The following is a 22,003-nucleotide window of genomic DNA, read 5'->3' on the forward strand; positions in this document are numbered from 1 at the left end:
AGAGCACTTCCAACACGGAAACACTAGGAAAAAGCTTGAAGTCTTGCCATATAAACCATTAGGTTTAGGCATTGAAGCTTGGTCAATTTGGTTGTTCATATTAAGCTACCAAAATATGCAAGAAATGCAGACTGCCAAGCATCATCTAATGGCCTTAGCAAAAAAGCTAAACAAAACAAGAACCTATAGATTAGGCTCATTCGACTCTTTCCCTATTTTCTGTGGGCATTCTCCTATAGATTTGTACAAGTAGGAACTGGAGGGAAAATTTTGACTGTGGTAATAGAAGAAATTAGAGCATTACTGTTCCTCACTGCTTCTTTGCTAACATTTTTATGAGGCCCTTGATAATTTTACCAAACCACATCAAATTCATGGTAGAAAGAGCGTAAGGCACAACAAATACTAGAAAATAACAAATAGAATGCATCTGGATGACCTGACTATAGTGAATGTAAACATGGTGAAACATGTAAACAAACAACAAAATCCTTGCCATCAGCCAGCCAAAAAAAATAAAGACACCGTTAATTAGGTAGGCATTGGACCTCTTCAATCCAGAAATATCAAGATGCCATCTCATGTTGATTTTTGGGGTAGTCATTTCTCATATAAGGACCATGAATGGATAAAGCTGCCCCTCCCCAATAAATACAAAATATGCTACAGAAACTCCGGAAAGACTGTGATGGACAATATACTCTAGTCCACCGAAGAAAGGATATAGCCAACAAATCATGCCAAGGTCTACTAAAAAATAACCAACAGATACTCCTAAAGTGAAAGTTGATAAAGGCGAGCTTTGGAATGTAATGAGGCCAGGATGATGTTCATCTAAGAACAAATCAGACCAAAATACAAATTACAAGGACATGACAAAAATAAAAACAGCATAAAGAGTAGAGACGCCACGGTTATTCCATTCAATCCGCTGGATTTTTGTAAGGCTGTTGTAGCTCCTGAAGTAAAAAGTGCTAATCAACTGAACAAGATGATAGAGCACTTTGAAAGCAAGTATGCCAACAAGGACTAATGAGTATGGTATAACAGGGTCCAATAATAAATAGTTCTTCACCAGTAGCTCAACCTCATTTTGATAAGACTTCAATGTCATGGAGGCCTTTTTTGAAATTGCCATTACACTAACCAAAATGATAGAGTTATTGATCTTTGACTAGAACATGATGATAATCACCAGAATATACGATAGCCACCCAGATTCAGAAAACTAGAGAGAACCCTTTTAGCAGATTCCAAGAATTAACAGAAATACGTCACATTCCACCCCAAAATGAAGTTAATTGATAATGCCAACTGGTTTATTCTTTCAGGGCCTAAGGAATGCAAGATGGATAGTAGAAAAGCCAAAAAGAATTTAAAGCAATGAAAAGGGCATGAGCTGGGGAAGAAGCTTGGCCTAATCAACCCGTGAAGAAACGTGAGGTGCAATCAAATCAATGAAAAAGATTTGTTTTATTGTTTTGATGAAGAAAGAAATGGGTTTTCTGCCTTTTGGTTTGTCGTATGGAAATCTCCCAATTCCCAACCATTGCAATGAATTATGTATGATTCATGAAAGAGAATTGAGAGTCGTGATATGAGAGATGGAGTCATTTAGTGGGGGCGATTAGATTAAAAATATATACATTGGCATGATGATTGTCTATCTCCATTGTCCCACAATGGCAATTACAACACATATCACTCAAAAATAGGGGAAAAAAAAAGTGTACTTAAGATAAGATTAATTACATATCCCACCAAACAAAAAAAAAAACGCAGCCAAGGGAATAAAACATTTAACTTAGAGAGCAGTTAAAAAAAAAACCATCTGAGGACATAAAAAGCAAACTAGAGTGCAAGGAACGAACAAAGCAAGAGTGCTAAGACATAAAATTGAGACATAAATAATTGGTTAAAAGAGGATAAAGAACAACAGTAAGGCAGAGCAGCTAAACAATTTTGTCTAGTTTTTTCCTCTTCTTTAGATTTTTACCTAGTCAACTCCTTCCCACAACTCTCAACCTCTTTGCCTTTGTCGGTACACAATAATCCAGCCCACCACACTAACACCACTCCTTTTCTTTCTTCACACCACCACACAAATGAAACCCACAATGCTAAAGAAATTTACATAAAAACACTATAGAAAGCATAACTAGGGTAAGAAACTTTAGAAAAACTAGACAAATGATGGAGAAGAAGAGAATTTACCAAAAAATTGAATGTTAGGTGTGACAGCCCCACCTTCCCCTAAGGCGAACGAAAGGGGTTAGCGGATTGCCTGCCCAGCTCTCGCCAGGACTAACGGTACAGTTTACGTCGGTCTATTACGTTCCGGAACATAACAATGCGCGCAAACAAGTCAAAAACACAAAATAAAAAAAACGAAAATTGAAGCCGAAGTGAACAGTAGAAGACACGTCAGAATCCGGCCGGATTTCCGGCCGGATTCTCGGCCGGATACAAGGCCGAGAGCAAAACCAAGAAATTCAATTTTCCCTCGCAATCCGGCCGGCAATCCGGCCAAGATTCCGGCCGGATTGTCTGGCCGGATTCCAGGCCGAATGCAACTGGCCGGATTTCCAATTTTTTTCTCAGGCAATCCGGCCTTCAATCCGGCCAGTTTCTGGCCGGATTCCTGGCCGGATTCGACACTGTTCATCCTCGCCAAATTTTTTTCCTTTTCGTTTGAAAATCGCATTGATCCGAAATCCATCCAAACATTTACCAAACATATATATATATACATCAATTCAACATTTACAAGCCAAAACGGCCTACCAAAATCATTCACTAAGGAAGTACACATTCGATTTGCCTATCAAAAGGAAATGAACCCGTTATACATTAGGGTTTCACTTCAAGAGCAATACAAAAGACATTTACATGCTCAATTCGGCAATTGACTAACCAATCCATTCTCAAAAGTAATTATCACCCTGTAAGGAAAACAAATAACACGGAATGAGCTAAAGCCCAGTGGTATACCACCCAATAAGCAATCAAAGTCATATACGAATGAACTTTCATTTAAAGTGCGCAAATAAGCAATGAAGCAAAACGGTAAAAGGATACGGTCGGCTCTCAAGAGCCCATTTCCACGCTTGCAATCTTGATCCAACCTCATTGACTCTCCGTCAATGTTAAAAGTACCAAACCGTAGACCACCCTTTACTTCCAATCCTTCCACCTAACATACCCCAACCGGGCCCGCACTTCATTTCAGTAGTTTTTGGTAATACTCGAGTTTACCGGAACCAAGGGTCTCATTACCACAAGGTTCCCCAGTACAGTCCCCGTGGCAATTCAATATTCACGACCAAGCCCCCGCCGGCTCGATCCAATTGACTACCAAACGGGGTTGAGCTCAGTAATACAGTAAGGCCGTTGGACATCGTCCAAACGACACCAATTCAGTTTCCATGAAATGGAATTCACCAACCAATATGTCAAGTTCAGTAATGCAATAAAACGGTAACCAATCAGTGACAATATCAAAAGAGGTGAGGGCGGTTAAGTACACCCTCACCTTAATCAATTTCAATATCCAAGTAAGCCATCAAGGCATCACATAACATTTAACAAAGCCACATAGTAACAATTTAGTGAGTGGTATACTCACCAAGTGAGAAAGTGGTGTTTCATACACCGTGGTCACCAAGACGTCGTGAGCTACCGTCACGCCCTAGAATCACGCAACAAATGCAATGACACTCGATAACGAGTCATATAGCAATGCTAAACACAACCCCAATAGGGTTTCATATGCATAAATGAGCATAATAGCAAACCAGAAATTAGAAAATGGCCTTAGTCTTGGCCCCAAATAGAAAACTGTTTTGCCCTTATTATGCGGTAATGGTGTAAAATTCTCTACGGTTATCGGATGGGGGTGTAAGACCCACCGTTTCGAAGCTATGAAACAGGGCTACAACACTGTAGAAGGTGACTCAATCCAGTTCCTAGCTTACCTAGGTCGAAAATGCCAAATACTATACCAGAATTACCAAAACAGGTTTGCAAAACACAGAAAACTGTAATCGGTATATCTCAGTCCATCCAAGTCCAAATGCCAAAATTCCAAAGGCATATGATAGCTAAGACACTCAGCTACATTTCATCAGAAGACACCAACTTCAAAATCCAAACCAATTCCAGTCAAAATGGCCAATTACTATCGCAGTTTTCGCATTCTGTCCAAAGCAGAACAGCTACAGTAATTTCGTCATAACTCATTCTACATTAATCCAAATGACCTGAAATTTTACAGGCATCTCAATCACATCAATACCTACAACTTTCATGTTTTGAGCAAAGTCAAATTCGGCCTCTAACCCTATGATCCAAAACCGGACAGAATTGGGGATTTAAGAACCCTAGCTTTTCAATTTTCACACCAAATCCAAAATTGGTTGCATTTATCCACATTTCACATCCACTAGAGCCATTATAGTCCATTGCCAATCATCACAAACAACCACACCATCATAATCCAATTAAACCAGAAAAATCATCATAAAATGGAAAACTTCACCAAATCAATTCAAACCAAGATAAAAACCAGAAATTTTAGCACTCTTATCACTAATAAGCACAACATAAGCATCATTAGGTGTAGTAGGGTGTTTCAAGCTTCACTTACCAAGAACCAAGAGAGAAGAAGATGTTGGGCACCTTAATCCTTCAAACAAAGTTCACCAAACAACTTACTAGCTCTAGAAGGAAGAATTTTATGGAGTGAAATGGATGGAAGCAAATGTTTTTGGTTGATTTGCACCAAGTAGAAGCTTGAAAATTGAAGAAATCTCCTTCCTTTCTTGCTCAAGGTGGCCGGCCAACAAGGAGAGAAAAATGGTGAATTTTGTGCAATTTTTGGATATTTAACCTTTGGTCAAAAAGTCAAAATTGTGAATAGTAATTCTTAAAAGGCATCCAATAAAAAGGTGACACTTGTCACCTTCATAAATGCATTCTTATCTTTCTTTCCTCTCTCACATCAATCATTTCACACACTCTACTTATCATTTAACACCCGATAAATTTTACACAGTATCCGAAAATTAACCTTATTGGTCGAATTTTTCTGAACTTTTCGCACTAGTGGGTCCCAAGTCCACTATTTACTCTTAATTTTCTTAAATTTCTCCAATGCTAGAAAAATCATCTTAAAACTATAATTGCTCATAAAATCCACTAAGAAAATATTTCTAAGCCAGAAAATGCAGAAAACATGCAATTAAGGGGAAATAAACCCTAGGAAAATAATTAGGGTTTTACGGGTTCTCACACTCTCCCCCCCTTAAAAGAATTTCGCCCTCGAAATTTCTCACCTTAATTCTCGAAAAGGTTTGGGTACTTCTTTCGCATCTCCTCTTCCATCTCCCAGGTAGCTTCCTCCACTCCGTGGTTTCTCCATAGCACCTTCACTAGTGGAATCCGTTTGTTTCGGAGCTCTTTGACTTTTCGATCGAGTACTTGGACTGGTTTCTCTTTATAGGCCAGTGATTCATCTACTTCGATATCCTCCGGTTGCAATACATGGGATGGGTCAGGATGGTACTTCTTTAGCATTGACACGTGAAATACATCATGGATTCGAGAAAGACTGGACGGTAGCTCCAATCGATACGCGACCACTCCAACCCTCTGAAGGATCTTGTAGGGTCCAACGTACCGCGGTTGAAGCTTCTTTCCTTTACCCGTTGTAAGACTTCGTAAGGGTGTGATCTTGAGAAATACGTAGTCCCCAACTTCAAACTCCAAGTCTTTTCTTCGGTTATCCGCGTAGCTCTTTTGGCGACTTTGGGCAGTTTGGATTCGTTGCCGTATCAACTTAACCTTCTCGTGAGCCTCTTCCATCCACGGAATAGTTGTCGGGTCCAGTGCTTTCTTTTCGCCAACTTCGTCCCAATAAATCGGTGAGCGGCACTTGCGTCCGTAGAGAGCTTCGTACGGAGCCATTTGAATTGACGAATGGAAGCTATTGTTATATGCAAATTCGACTAAGGTCATGTGCTGACCCCAGTTACCTCCAAAGTCCAGAATGCATGTTCGTAGCATGTCCTCAAGAGTTTGAATCGTCCGTTCCGATTGGCCATCCGTCTGAGGGTGATAGGTAGTGCTCAAACTAAGTTTCGTCCCCAGGGTTTCTTGAAACTTCTGCCAAAATCGTGACACAAACCGTGGATCCCGATCGGAAACGATGCTCGCAGGAACACCGTGTAGTCTTACAATCTCATCCATGTACAGTCGAGCCAATTTATCCATTGAGTACTTCATGTTCACCGGCAAGAAATAGGCCGACTTGGTTAAGCGATCAACGATCACCCAAACGGCATCGTGTCCTCTTTGCGTCCTTGGTAAACCTGAAACGAAGTCCATGGTGATGTTTTCCCACTTCCACTCGGGTATCTCCAAGGGTTGTAACAAACCCGATGGTTTTTGATGCTCCGCCTTCACTTGCTGGCAAATGAGACATTTCTGCACGTATTGAGCGATTTCCCTCTTCATGTTGTACCACCAATAGGTTCCTTTTAGGTCTTGATACATCTTGCTACTGCCCGGATGGATTGTATACTTGGACCTATGAGCTTCCTCCAAAATTTCTGCTTTCAACGAATCGTCCTTTGGTACCACCATTCGATTTCGATACTTCAAAATACCCTCAGGACTCAAATTGAAGTCCGTTGTTTCTCCCTTTTCCACTTTCTCTCTCCACTTCCGTACCATCAAATCCTCGCCTTGCGCCTCTTTTATACGTTCCAGTAGAGTGGAGGTCACCCTTACATTGCTAAATATCACCTTATGACTCCCCAAGACAGGGTTTCCACTCACACACGGATTCTAACAAATCCCACTCCTTAATCATTAGCCCTGCCACTTGCACTTTATGACTCAAGGCATCTGCTACCACATTTGCCTTTCCCGGATGGTAATTGATCGTGCAGTCGTAATCTTCTAGGAATTCCATCCATCGCCGTTGTCTCATATTTAATTCTTTCTGGGAGAAAAGATATCTAAGACTCTTGTGATCCGAAAACACTTCAAAGGTCACCCCATATAGGTAGTGCCTCCACTTTTTCAAAGCAAACACAACCGCGGCTAATTCTAGATCGTGAGTCGGGTAGTTCTGCTCGTGAAGCTTCAATTTCCTAGAGGCAAAAGCAATCACATTCCGGTTCTGCATCAAAACGCATCCCAATCCTTCTCGCGACGCGTCTGCATATACTGCAAACCCGTCCACTCCCTTTGGCAAGACCAGTACCGGAGCCATGGTCAATCTTTTCTTTAATTCTTGAAAACTTGTTTCGCATCGGCCGTTCCAGATAAACTGGCCATGCTTCTTTGTCAAGTCAGTTAAAGGTCCTGCCAGTTTGAAAAAATCCTTAATGAACCTTCGGTAGTACCCAGCTAGCCCTAGAAAGCTACGAATTTCCGTGGGGGTTTCTGGCCTTTTCCAATTTGTCACGGCCTCAACCTTTGCCGGATCCACTGAAATGCCTTCGTGGGAGATCACGTGCCCTAGGAATGCCACTTTTTCCAACCAAAACTCGCATTTACTAAACTTGGCGTATAGCTGATGTTTCCTTAACGTCTACAACACCACTCTCAAATGCTCCTCATGCTCCCCGCGTGACTTAGAGTAGACCAAAATGTCATCAATGAACACCACGACAAATCGGTCTAGATAGGGTTTAAAAACCCTGTGCATTAGGTCCATGAAGGCGGCGGGAGCATTAGTCAGTCCAAAGGGCATAACGGCGAACTCGTAATACCCGTATCTTGAATTGAAAGCAGTTTTCGGAATGTCCTCCTTCCTAATCAACAACTGGTAGTATCCCTGTCGGAGGTCCAACTTGGAGAAGACCACTGCTCCTTGCAGCTGGTCGAACAACTCGTCTATGTGAGGTAGTGGATACTTATTCTTGATGGTCACGTTGTTCAGCCCCCGGTAATCAATGCACATCCTCAACGTTCCATCCTTTTTCTTCACAAATAGGACCGGAGCTCCCCAAGGAGACTCACTCTCGTGGATGAATCCCCGCTCCAAAAGATCTTGTAACTGCAACTTAAGCTCCTTTAGTTCTGCGGGTGCCATTCAGTATGGGGTTTTTGAGATAGGTGCGGTTCCAGGTAAAAGATCTATTCGGAATTCTATCTCCCTTTCCGGCGGTAAAGCCACTAACTCATCAGGAAACACATCCGGAAATTCCCTCACTACGGCCACGTCTTCCACTTTTAACTTATCCGTAGGGGTATTAATTAGAAAGGCCAAAAATCCTTGCGCCCCTCTACTTATCAGTTTCCTAGCTCGAATGCCCGAAATGAGAGCAGATGAGGCTAACCTACCCCTTATATCCAACCTTAAGGTTGCCTCGCCAGGAATGCGAAATTCTACTATTTTCGTTTTACAATCCAGTTGGGCGTTATATTTGGCTAACCAGTCCATACCCAGAATCACGTCGTACCCCTTAATGGACAAGCTAATCAAGTCCCCTAAAAACCTCCTTTCACCTACCCATACATCACAATCCTTATAAACCATACTAGTCACCAAATGTTGGTTCCCCGTAGGTGTACTAATTTCTAAGTCATATGGTAAAGTAGCAGGTTTTATATCGATGCCACACATGAAATCAGGGTTAACAAACGAATGAGTGGCACCAGGATCAATTAAAACTTTGGCAAAGCGGTGGAAGATAGGGATCGTACCTTCTACGACCTCGGAAGACTCTGGGATCTGGTGGGGCTCTAAGGAATATACCCTAGCCGGAACTTTTGGTTTGGATCCGTCTCCCTTGGCCGATCCAGTATTGGTCCTCGACGGTAGTTGGCTCCCCTTTCCGTCTTGTTTCAGGACCGGACATGTAGCCAGCTGATGGTCCGCACTTCCACACCACAGGCATTTCCCCTGTTTCCTCCAGCAGTTGTCTTCGGTGTGGTTCAGCTTTCCACAGTGCCCACAGGGCCCACGAGGTGCCGAAGCCGAGCCACCCTAAGCGTTTCCCCTTTGTCTTCGCCCAACTTGGCCACCCCTGAACGGAGTCCCTTTGCCTGATCCGGACTGTCGACCACCACCCATGCCCCATCCAAATTTGGAGGGAGTGCTCTTCTCACCCTGTCCAGAAGTACTCCCAGGAAAGCCACGCTTCTTGGCCTGGAAGTTTCGGACCTGTAGCCGTGCACTTTCCACTCGTTGGGCTTTTTCCATTGCCTCGCTAAAAGTAGTGATTTGAGCCACCGCGAGGTCTTTCTGGATCTCAACGTTCAAGCCCTAAATAAAGCGCCTCACCCGTCGTTGCTCGGTCATGATTAGTTCAGGTGCGAATTTGGACAGGCGGGTAAACTGACTCTCGTACTCCGCCACAGTCTGAGCCCCTTGCCGGAGCCGGATAAACTCGTCCTCCTTCCTCTCCTGGACTAAGGGAGGGAAAAACTTAGCATTAAATTCTCGGATGAAGTTCACCTAAGTCCTCTGTGTCTGCTCCCGCTCCCATTTCTGCCTAATTACGTTCCACCAGGAACGGGCAGCCCCCTCGAGTTGGAACACGGCAAAAGTCACCTGCCGTTCGTCCGGATAGTGTAAAGCCGCGAATATGTCTACCATCTTCTCCAGCCATTTCTTAGCAACATCAGGGTCGGGTCCCCCAATAAACTTTGGCGGAGAAAACTTTTGAAACCGTTCTAGCGCCCTATCTTCGCTCTCGATATGATGGCCAGGGTTTCCGGGGTTAGGGTTTGGGTTCTGACCCTGTTGTTGCACTACTTGTGCTAATAAATTGGTCATTTGCTGCATAGCAGCAGCTATTTGAACGTTGGGGTCTATCTGGGGTTCAGGATTTGGTCCCGTAGAAGCTTCCCCCGTTTCCCTAACCGGTGTGGGTTGCCTACCGCGCCCGCGTCCCCGACCACTTCGTGTTCCTTCCATAAGTTCACTCGGTCTAGGCAAAAGTACTAAACCAAAGCAGTAATAAAGCAGGTAAGTAACACAATAACTTTCACATAACACATATTGATACAATTCACACAGGGTCACAAGCACACATATATACAAGCCAAACATATATATACAAGCAGTCAGTCAAGTACGGCCAAGGCACGTACGTACATAAACGATCCTCCCGAGGATAGGCCTATCAAAAGAAATTTACACGTAGCTAACTCTACATCCAAAACGGTTAGCTAAGGCTCTACCCCTATCCATATGTACATTCAAAACCACCACTTGCCAACAGGTGCCTAGGTATCAAGGCTTAGTCGGTTGCCGGGGTCTGAGACCCAGGCGATGGGGTAGACTCATCCCCAGCCTCGGCCCCAGCATACGAGGCCTCATCGCTAGACTCCTCGAGTCCGTCATCGCACAGATTAAGGATCGCTTCAGCACGACCCCTAACCTTGCGAGCTCGCTTAACCTCGCGCTCGCGTGCATCTCTCAGTTGGTCGTAGAGATCATCAACTCTGCCCTCGACCTCGAGTACGTCATATTCTAGCTCTTTAATACGCGAGGCTTGCTTCTCATTGGTCGCCCTAACCTGGGCCACCTCGGCCTCCAATTTGGCAACCCCAGCTTCCAGCTTAGTATTCTCCTTAGCGAACTCCTCACGTTCCTTTGCCACCGACAAAACTAGTGCATTAGGGTAGGCATAGTTGCTACGGCACTCGCACTGTCGAACGCGGCTGGCCGGGCTCCAACGGACCACGGCCCCTTTCTGCTTAATTTGATACTTAATTGGCGGCAGCGTGCTACGAGGACGATCTCCTGCCGGATGGTCACTCGGGTCACCACTGGCATCCATCCTATAGCAAAGGCAGAAATAACATGAATGACCTTAAAACCATAATCATAAAAACCCTCAAGTCGAGCACTTCTATTACACCCAGGCTAATTCAAACCTAGGCTCTGATACCACCTGTGACAGCCCCACCTTCCCCTAAGGCGAACCAAAGGGGTTAGCGGACTGCCTGCCCAGCTCTCGCCAGGACTAACGGTACAGTTTACGTCGGTCTATTACGTTCCGGAACATAACAATGCGCGCAAACAAGTCAAAAACACAAAATAAAAAAAACGAAAATTGAAGCCGAAGTGAACAGTAGAAGACACGTCAGAATCCGGCCAGAATCTGGCCGGATTTCTGGCCGGATTCTCGGCCGGATACAAGGCCGAGAGCAAAACCAAGAAATTCAATTTTCCCTCGCAATCCGGCCAAGATTCCGGCCGGATTGTCTGGCCGGATTCCAGGCCGAATGCAACTAGCCGGATTTCCAATTTTTTTCTTAGGCAATCCGACCTTCAATCCGGCCAATTTCTGGCCGGATTCCTGGCCGGATTCGACACTGTTCATCCTCGCCAAATTTTTTTCCTTTTCGTTTGAAAATCGCATTGATCCGAAATCCATCCAAACATTTACCAAATATATATATACATCAATTCAACATTTACAAGCCAAAACGGCCTACCAAAATCATTCACTAAGGAAGTACACATTCGATTTGCCTATCAAAAGGAAATGAACCCGTTATACATTAGGGTTTCACTTCAAGAGCAATACAAAAGACATTTACATGCTCCATTCGGCAATTGACTAACCAATCCATTCTCAAAAGTAATTATCACCCTGTAAGGAAAACAAATAACACGGAATGAGCTAAAGCCCAGTGGTATACCACCCAATAAGCAATCAAAGTCATATACGAATGAACTTTCATTTAAAGTGCGCAAATAAGCAATGAAGCAAAACGGTAAAAGGATACGGTCGGCTCTCAAGAGCCCATTTCCACGCTTGCAATCTTGATCCAACCTCATTGACTCTCCGTCAATGTTAAAAGTACCAAACCGTAGACCACCCTTTACTTCCAATCCTTCCACCTAACATACCCCAACCGGGCCCGCACTTCATTTCAGTAGTTTTTGGTAATACTCGAGTTTACCGGAACCAAGGGTCTCATTACCACAAGGTTCCCCAGTACAGTCCCCGTGGCAATTCAATATTCACGACCAAGCCCCCGCCGGCTCGATCCAATTGACTACCAAACGGGGTTGAGCTCAGTAATACAGTAAGGCCGTTGGACATCGTCCAAACGACACCAATTCAGTTTCCATGAAATGGAATTCACCAACCAATATGTCAAGTTCAGTAATGCAATAAAACGGTAACCAATCAGTGACAATATCAAAAGAGGTGAGGGCGGTTAAGTACACCCTCACCTTAATCAATTTCAATATCCAAGTAAGCCATCAAGGCATCACATAACATTTAACAAAGCCACATAGTAACAATTTAGTGAGTGGTATACTCACCAAGTGAGAAAGTGGTGTTTCATACACCGTGGTCACCAAGACGTCGTGAGCTACCGTCACGCCCTAGAATCACGCAACAAATGCAATGACACTCGATAACGAGTCATATAGCAATGCTAAACACAACCCCAATAGGGTTTCATATGCATAAATGAGCATAATAGCAAACCAGAAATTAGAAAATGGCCTTAGTCTTGGCCCCAAATAGAAAACTGTTTTGCCCTTATTATGCGGTAATGGTGTAAAATTCTCTACGGTTATCGGATGGAGGTGTAAGACCCACCGTTTCGAAGCTATGAAACAGGGCTACAACACTGTAGAAGGTGACTCAATCCAGTTCCTAGCTTACCTAGGTCGAAAATGCCAAATACTATACCAGAATTACCAAAACAGGTTTGCAAAACACAGAAAACTGTAATCGGTATATCTCAGTCCATACAAGTCCAAATGCCGAAATTCCAAAGGCATATGATAGCTAAGAAACTCAGCTACATTTCATCAGAAGACACCAACTTCAAAATCCAAACCAATTCCAGTCAAAATGGCCAATTACTATCGCAGTTTTCGCATTCTGTCCAAAGCAGAACAGCTACAGTAATTTCGTCATAAATCATTCTACATTAATCCAAATGACCTGAAATTTTACAGGCATCTCAATCACATCAATACCTACAACTTTCATGTTTTGAGCAAAGTCAAATTCGGCCTCTAACCCTATGATCCAAAACCGGACAGAATTGGGGATTTAAGAACCCTAGCTTTTCAATTTTCACACCAAATCCAAAATTGGTTGCATTTATCCACATTTCACATCCACTAGAGCCATTATAGTCCATTGCCAATCATCACAAACAACCACACCATCATAATCCAATTAAACCAGAAAAATCATCATAAAATGGAAAACTTCACCAAATCAATTCAAACCAAGATAAAAACCAGAAATTTTAGCACTCTTATCACTAATAAGCACAACATAAGCATCATTAGGTGTAGTAGGGTGTTTCAAGCTTCACTTACCAAGAACCAAGAGAGAAGAAGATGTTGGGCACCTTAATCCTTCAAACAAAGTTCACCAAACAACTTACTAGCTCTAGAAGGAAGAATTTTATGGAGTGAAATGGATGGAAGCAAATGTTTTTGGTTGATTTGCACCAAGTAGAAGCTTGAAAATTGAAGAAATCTCCTTCCTTTCTTGCTCAAGGTGGCCGGCCAACAAGGAGAGAAAAATGGTGAATTTTGTGCAATTTTTGGATATTTAACCTTTGGTCAAAAAGTCAAAATTGTGAATAGTAATTCTTAAAAGGCATCCAATAAGAAGGTGACACTTGTCACCTTCATAAATGCATTCTTATCTTTCTTTCCTCTCTCACATCAATCATTTCACACACTCTACTTATCATTTAACACCCGATAAATTTTACACAGTATCCGAAAATTAACCTTATTGGCCGAATTTTTCCGAACTTTTCGCACTAGTGGGTCCCACGTCCACTATTTACTCTTAATTTTCTTAAATTTCTCCAATGCTAGAAAAATCATCTTAAAACTATAATTGCTCATAAAATCCACTAAGAAAATATTTCTAAGCCAGAAAATGCAGAAAACATGCAATTAAGGGGAAATAAACCCTAGGAAAATAATTAGGATTTTACGGGTTCTCACATTAGGAACACAAAATTGGGTTAATAAAATTTGGGGGAAACTGATTATTGAGCAAAAAAAAAGAGAAATTTACCTCTTTACAGCAAATGCATTGAGGAGAGATATCAAAATTAGTAGCCCAATAAGGAGGAATGCTCGAGCATTAGTGAGAAAGAAATTGAGAGAGGTCTTTTTTTTGACAATGTATATTTAATTTTTGACTCTGCAAACTAAGAGAGAAGAAACAGCAACCTCGGCAAGAGCAGAGAGCAGCAGAATCGGCAGGTAAGGGGCGTTGTAGCGGCCGACGGCATCGAAGGACACAATTAAAATGGCGGACAAGGTGGTGACTATTCGAACCAAGAAGTTTATGACTAACTAGCTTCTCTCTGGGAAGCAATTCGTGATCGATGTTTTGCATCCGGGGTGACCTAATGTTTCCAAGGCTTAGTTGAAGGAGAAATTGGCAAAGATGTATGAGGTCAAGGACCTGAATGCCATTTTTGTCTTCAAATTTAGGACACACTTTGGGAGAGACAAGTCAACTAGGTTTGGATTAATTTATGATTCTATCGAGAATGCTAAGAAATATGAACCCAAGTACCGGCTTATCAGGAATGGCCTAGATACAAAGGTGGAGAAATCTAGGAAATAGCTCAAAGAAAGAAAGAATAGAGCCAAAAAGATCCATGGTGTAAAGAAGACAAAGGCTGGTGACGTTGCCAAGGCTGGAAAGAAGAAATAAATTTCTTAGGAGTTTTAGGGATTCTTGAGTTGCTGAAAGTGGTGATGTTTTTGCGGCAATCTTGTTTTGTCATTTGTAACCTTTAGATTTAATTTTCCTGCTTCTTTGCGCTTTCCCTCCCAGGCAAAGACATTCACATGTTCAAATCCTGATTTCAATCTATATCTAGTTTTGACTTTAGGAAAATACTAAAAAAAGAATAGGAGAAAATTTGTTAGTTTTGCCTAATAGTAGTCAAACCCAATGTATTTTTTTTAGATGTTTTATATTGAAGAATCATGAATGTTATGTGTTAAACTTGCATGAAGTTATAGTATACATATTAATTTGTAAGAGAAATATGTATTAGCTCTGACTTTTAGAAAATCAACATTAAATTTGCAAGGAATTGTAGTAATTAGTAATCCTGATTTAATTAATTAACTTATATAACACAACTAATTTCGCTTTCATCAAAAATGAGTTTGTACTTAAGCAATTTCAACATTAGACCAATTAGCAACAAGCCATCACTAAAGACCAATTTTCTTACAGTGAATTAAATAGTGACAAGACTAGATTGTCATTAATGACTATACATTATTATCAGTGACAACAATTGCAAAGTTGTCAAAGAAAGGACTATTATTAGTGACGACTTTTAGAAAGTTGTCACTATTGCAGTTCCCGCTCTCTCCATGACTCTTGGCGGGAATTGAATTCTGATGACAATGCAAGGTCGTCACTGATGTGTTGGCTTCCTTGACTCAATTGTGACAACTTGTTGTATTGTGGTTAAAAACCCCATTCTGTGACAATTTTTTTTCATCACTGAGAAATATTGTCACTAATGACCAAATTTCTTGTAGTGATCCTTGAATTGTTTTTGTTTACTTTTCTAGCTTGAATTGTAATTTATTGAAATATTATTACTCGACTTGAAAAATTGGGATTGTTACTTGAACAACGTGCCTGCATGTGTGTTCTTGATCTCACGAGCATTTTTGCTCACCCCGTAGATTTGTTTTCCTTAACAGAGATGGATGAAGTGGAACTTGATGGAACCCTCTTTTGATGTACTCTTGTATTAGGTTTCAAATGTATTTGGCTAGACTCTTGACTGTTGTATATTTTGAAATTGAATGTATCTTTTGGAAATCCTGATGTAAGGATTGGATAACTTATGTACCGTGATCTTGTGGTGTAAGGTTGGAGAAGTTATAGAAGTTTTCTACACTTCTTTACTTTACTTTATCGCTTTAGATACTATTGTATTAAGCTTGAATGGAAATTGTACCGAGTCCTGGCGAGAGTTGGACAGGCGTCCCGCGGATACCCTTTAGTTCGTCTTAGGGAGAAGTGGGGGCATCACACACTTGAATAATAAGGGTCCCAAATCTCACTAATATCTTCAATATCTCCCAAGTCCAGACTATTCGCATTCCCAGTACCTTGGGTTTCGACATCCAGATTTATTCCAATATTATTCGTGAAATCGACTTATCATAAAAGTATCACTTTTTGGTATTCGAGTACGAGAATCCAAAAATATGATAATTCACCACTCAACCTGGCCAGTTTCAAGAGGAAATCAACCACTTTTGAGATTCCTACCCAACATACATATCTAATGTCCCCAATAATAGACATTTGTTCCATACATAACAAGCCAATCCCCACAGTTCAAGAACCCTCTCCCAACACGAGATCATTAAGAGCTCTGAAACCACCTATGACGACCCCACCTCCCCATAGGGCGTACTCCAGGGTTTAGCGGACCACCTGCCCAACTCTCGCCAGAACTCACTCACTCACTTCAAGAAAACAAGTTACAACCTCAAATGTAATGGAAACAACAGTTCCCAAGCTTAGAAAGTACATTTACATTCATTTCTATCTCAACCGTTCATACATATCTGAATATAACAAGAGATTCAAGTTGTAATTGCACTTCTAACCCTAATCGAGCACTAGCGCTAGAAGAATTACAAACGTTAAAAGTCTAGACAAAACGAGCCTTTCCAGCCTCACGCCAATAATCGTACCCCCTGTAAGGAAAACAAAAACTAATACAGTGAGCCAAAACTCAGTGAGGTTCCAAAACTTCATGCAGACCCAAGTAGCAAGTTGGTCATTATGTAAAACTTGAACTCTCAAAATGAGCGAGCATAAAAGTTCATAAAAAGAAACAATAACACAACAAGCAACAAATTGACTAAATATACAACATTTCCAAGTAGAAGGATACAGATGGCTCTTAAGAGCCAAATTTTCATTGCATTACATGATCCGAACTTGTTGACACTCCGTCAATGTTTAGAGAAGCAAAATCATGACCATAAATCTCCACTTTACACCAATTTCCATCCACCGATCAACCCCCTACCGGGTCCGAACTCCAAAATAAGAATGATGGTAATACTTGAGTATACCGAATCTAGTGGACCATATCCAAAGGATTACACAATAAACAATAAATAATTATCAGTAAACAGTACCTATCGTTCGCCAGTCTCCTTGACCAAGCCCTTACTGGTTCGATTCGACTGACCAACCAATAGGGTTAGGATTCTCGGAAGTATTCAAGTCATGCACATGTATATATATCAAACCATTTGTAACCAATACATAGTAATAAATCACATTAGGGCAAGTGCGATAAAGTACACCCTTGCCCTATCAAACAAGTTAAGTACCCTCCAATCATGTTAACGAAACAATTCATTCAAGTAACAAGTTCAAACATGCACTTGGAAACGCTCACCAATGAGTTATTGCTTTTCAAAACCACACTCAAGTTCAATTCCCTGGCTGGAGTCCAAATCTACGATAAAATACCGTTTAATAGTTTGCAATCAATTAGAGTTCAAAATATAGGAGTTTCGCTTAAAGAAAATCAAGTAAATAAAACTCGTTTAAGTAGTACTCATTTTACTTATCAAACCCTAGAAAATTCATGCTCGTTCTTTTGATTTCGATAAAGAAGTGATTAAACCGTTTAAGTTCGTAACTTGGCGAAAGAAACTAGAAAATCGTGTTTGAAATGGTCATTACTTTGTTTTTGAGAAATATACACTTTTAAGCAAAAATTTTAACTTATAAGTCACCCTCAAGGTCACTTAAGCATCTTTACATAACTAAGTCCCAAATTAAACCCAAATCACATCCCTATTTCTGTTTCACTCACTTATCACACGAAAGAAAAATCGGGCAGCATTTCCTTTGTGTTTACCTAATTTTCAGCCATTTTCAAAGCTTCATTTTTCTTCTCAAATCAGCCCCAAATCAACACATAAGTAAGAATATAAAGACAGCTCTTAATCTAGTCCATAAACCATCCAATTGTAACTCATTTCTAGCAAATAATCAACCAATACCAAGCTGGAAATTTCTTAGCAAAGCTGGAAATTCATCTTTTGAAGCTAAAAAGTCACAATCATGCTACTAATCACCTCACAAATTCCATATCCAAGTTCCATACCAACATAATATAGTTGAACAACGTAAAGCAAGACTAAAATGGCAAAACCCTAGCTGAAAATCCACTAATCTACACCAAAACTAGAAGATCATCCATAATACTCCAAAATTCAAGCCATCAACACCATATTTAGCTAGAATAAGAAAGAGAAGGGAAGTTAATAAGCTTATACCTTCCAATACTTCTTGAAAAATGAAGAACCAAGTAAATTTTCACAAGAAATTCACCACTCCAAGCTTCCAACACCCTTGGTGCAAGTTTAATCGGTTTAGATTTTTGTGATTCAACTCAAACAAGGCAAATCAAGGTTGTAGTTGGAGGTTTCTTCTCTTGTTTTTTCTCTCCCTAAGTTCGGCCACCATGAAGAAATAATGAGGGAATGTTAGCCAAAATGAAAGATAAGAAGGAAGAATTTGGCTTGGTCAAACTTTCCTTTGATTGCTAACACTTGGCAACCTTGCTTTTCTTTCTTTTTTTTTTCTTTTCTCACCTTTTCCTTAGTCAAAGATTTCGGCTGGTTTAGGGTCTAATTTAGGGCTGATTAGATGAAATAAAAATAGGGAAATTAGGGTAAGAAAGTAGTGGTCTAATGGTGTACTCAATCGGTAATAAACGGTGCATGTCGGTTCAAGTCTATTTTTCTTAACTCTCTCGTACTTATGTTTTAACTTATGATTCACTAACTTATTATTAGCACTTATAATCACACACTTCCTCTTACTTAATACTTGTTCTTATCCACCAAATCTAGTACACACACCTCACCAAGTAATCACATTACCAAAATGCGCAAAATCCTAATTTGCTCTAACTATAAAAGTAAAGTAAAAGTCTCGATTCTATTAAATATTACAACTATTGAGGGAATAAAATTAGTAGTAAAAGGGATTATAAATTAACGTATTCAAAATAAGAGGGAATTATAAGAAAATATAAGCAAATTTTGAAGTCGTCACAGAGTTACCTTAATACCCTAAGAAGAAAAGGAAACCAAGTGCTTCTTTCTCCCAAATCACTCCACCAAAGCCCTTAATCTTCCTTGGATGACACCTTTTATGGTGTACTTTGCAAGATTAAAGTGAAAATTCAAGATTCAAGCAAGATTAGAAGATGAAAGTTGAAGTTTTTCTTTCCCTTTTTTTCCGTCAAAATTTCAGCCAAGTGTGGTAGAAATATGATAGGATTTTTGGTCAATTTTTTTGCTTTTATTGAAGGATAAGATAGGTTGTAGTCAAAGTCAAAGCTCCATGAATTTTGTGACAAATGGCATTCTAGGGTTAATTCTCATCCTATTGTTTTCCAAATGTTAAAATATCTAGTCAACATCTAATTATCCCTTAATACCTTATAAAATAATATCTCTTTGCACAAAACTCCTCCTAATCTTCAAAAATTTAATGCACACACCTCACTAGTGGGTCCCACTTCCATAATGCATTACAAACTTAACATGTATTAACTTATACAAGGAAAATGATTTAAAAATTGACTCACTTGTAAAAATATCTAGGTAATGAAGGCAATATGGTAAAGTAACAAAAATGTATTCGAAGAAATAAAATAAAATAATGTAATTTTTCGGGTCCTCACACGTAAAGTATTCCTCCCCTAAATTCCGACATCTTGCTTTTCCATGCTTGGGAGTGTGACTCTCACTTTTGGACGGTTGCTTTTAGGAAATCCTAATTTGATCGCATTCATGGATGAATTCCATTTCGGTCTGCATCAATTGGCTCATCTCTCCTTTCACAACCTCCATGATCAACTTTGAGTCAACTAGATGGGAATGTGAATATTCCTTGATAGACATGATTTCCTGCAAGATATGTTAGAAATAATATCTTACATACTCGACCTTACATGTATACCCTCAAGCACTCAGGTTTACACTCACTTTTTATGGTCTCAAAGTCATTCAATGCCTTGGAGTCTCAAATTCACTCAAGATTTGGTTACCCAAGGATTTAGTGAATGCATCAACCAATAACCACCTCAACTATAGCATAGAAAGTGAAAGAATAAGGCTTGAAATTTGGACAGCAATACAACAAGGAAATTTCAAGAAATAATGATGGAAAATTTCTAAAGAATGAGGTGATTTAATACTGGAAATTTTAGACTTCAATTTCCTAATTAAATTAGAAATTAGACATCTAAAGATTACTAAAAAAAATAAGACTATACTTCCCTAATTCGATTTAGAAGCAATCTAATATAAGGAATATCAATATGATTAGGATTAGAAAAGAAGCAAAAGTAGTCATAAAATTTGCAAGACTCAACTAGGATTAGGATTCACACGAACAAACAAAGCAATAGAAATATTTTTTATGGATGAATAGTGTGATGAACAGCAACGCAGGAATATTAATTGCTACAGTACGCTACAGCAATGCTATAGTACTTTTTTTAATCAATGAGGGAAGGTAGCTACAAAATTAACACAATCCCAACAATGAAGAACACAAAAACAATGAAGAAACACACAAGAACAACATGAATGAAAAATTTCAAACCTTAAAAGTAGACAAACCCTGATTCCCGATTTTTAAATTAGGGTTTAGTAGTAGAACAAAAGGATAAAACAAGAAATTGAAAGGGATATAATGTATTGCCTTCAGTTGAAACTCCGATGCCAACTGATACAAATTTCCTTAGAATGAGAAATTTGCAATCCTACAGGAAATTCTAGTTCATAAGGAGACAAGTTTGGACGAAATTTGGATGGAATTTGGGTAGGTCGGGCACAACTTGGGTGAATACTAAATTGATATGACATTCAATTCACTTAAGAATGCACTCAAAGTGAATCAAGATTTGAAAGACAAGATCTCCATTCCATCATATAGAAAACTTCAAAAGTTCAATATCATAAAATCACTCAATTGAATAACCATATTCCATACAACGTTATTTAAAAGAGATAACTTTCTAGACTAAACCCTATGGATCACACCCTAAAAACCAAACAAACTCGACTCAATAATTGGTCCATTAAGTTCAAAGGTTTAACACACATTGCCTTTTTATTGACTAAAAAATAATTAAATATATAACTTAGTTTAAAGCCAAACAATAATTAATTAAAATGGACAAAATAGAACAAATTCTAAAAATCACGATACGGATCCGCGGAATCTATAGACTAGCAAACAGCTACTCTGACATTCTGTAATGACCCCACTTCTCCTTAGGGCAAACCCTAGGGCTTCGGCGGGCCACCTGCCTAGCTCTCACCAGGGTTCAATACCAGTCAAATTTAAACTTAAAGGTAATCAACCAATAATAAGATCAATATAAAGAAAAGTTGTTTCCTTATATAATCATTCAAGTCTTACATCACAAAGTTTCCAAAAGGTACATCAAATTTTTCCAAAAATACAACCATCCAAAGTTGACTAAACCATTTACATCCAAATTTTAATCAAAAGGTTATGACGACCCCACCGTACCCAGAGGCGTACCAAAGGGCTTAACGGATCGCCTGCCTAACTCGCGCCAGAACTCAATACTTAAAGTGAGAAAACCGATTTCACGCTAAAAGAAAGTTCTATTTACTCTATTACATCTTTAAAAGTTGTACAAACTATTACATCAAGACATACCTACTACTAGTACCAGAAAGTAAACTCTAGAAAAGCTAGTGACTATAACCACCACAACCGAAATTATACATCTTACTCATCAGCTTATAACAATCACTAGGGCAAAATCCGCTATTCTTTAAACCAAAAGTCTATACACCTTCCCGAGCTTTCCCCGCGTCAGCCCCTGCTAAGGAAAACAAATGAAACGGGGTAAGCTATATGCTTAGTGAATAATCAGGGGTAAAAATGTAAACTCACATCCAAAT

The 22,003-nt window shown here is 40.0% G+C and overlaps 2 pseudogenes; one reads left to right on the top strand and one right to left on the bottom strand.

Moving 5' to 3' along the window:
- Nucleotides 1-310: 310 nt before the first annotated feature.
- On the bottom strand, nt 311-1,138 carry LOC113722428 (uncharacterized; annotated as a pseudogene).
- Nucleotides 1,139-14,276: 13,138 nt separating this feature from the next.
- On the top strand, nt 14,277-14,728 carry LOC113722424 (small ribosomal subunit protein eS24z-like; annotated as a pseudogene).
- The last annotated feature ends 7,275 nt before the right edge of the window (nt 14,729-22,003 follow it).

Source organism: Coffea arabica, chromosome 4c (genome assembly GCF_036785885.1).
Source record: "Coffea arabica cultivar ET-39 chromosome 4c, Coffea Arabica ET-39 HiFi, whole genome shotgun sequence".
Lineage (NCBI taxonomy): Eukaryota > Viridiplantae > Streptophyta > Magnoliopsida > Gentianales > Rubiaceae > Coffea > Coffea arabica.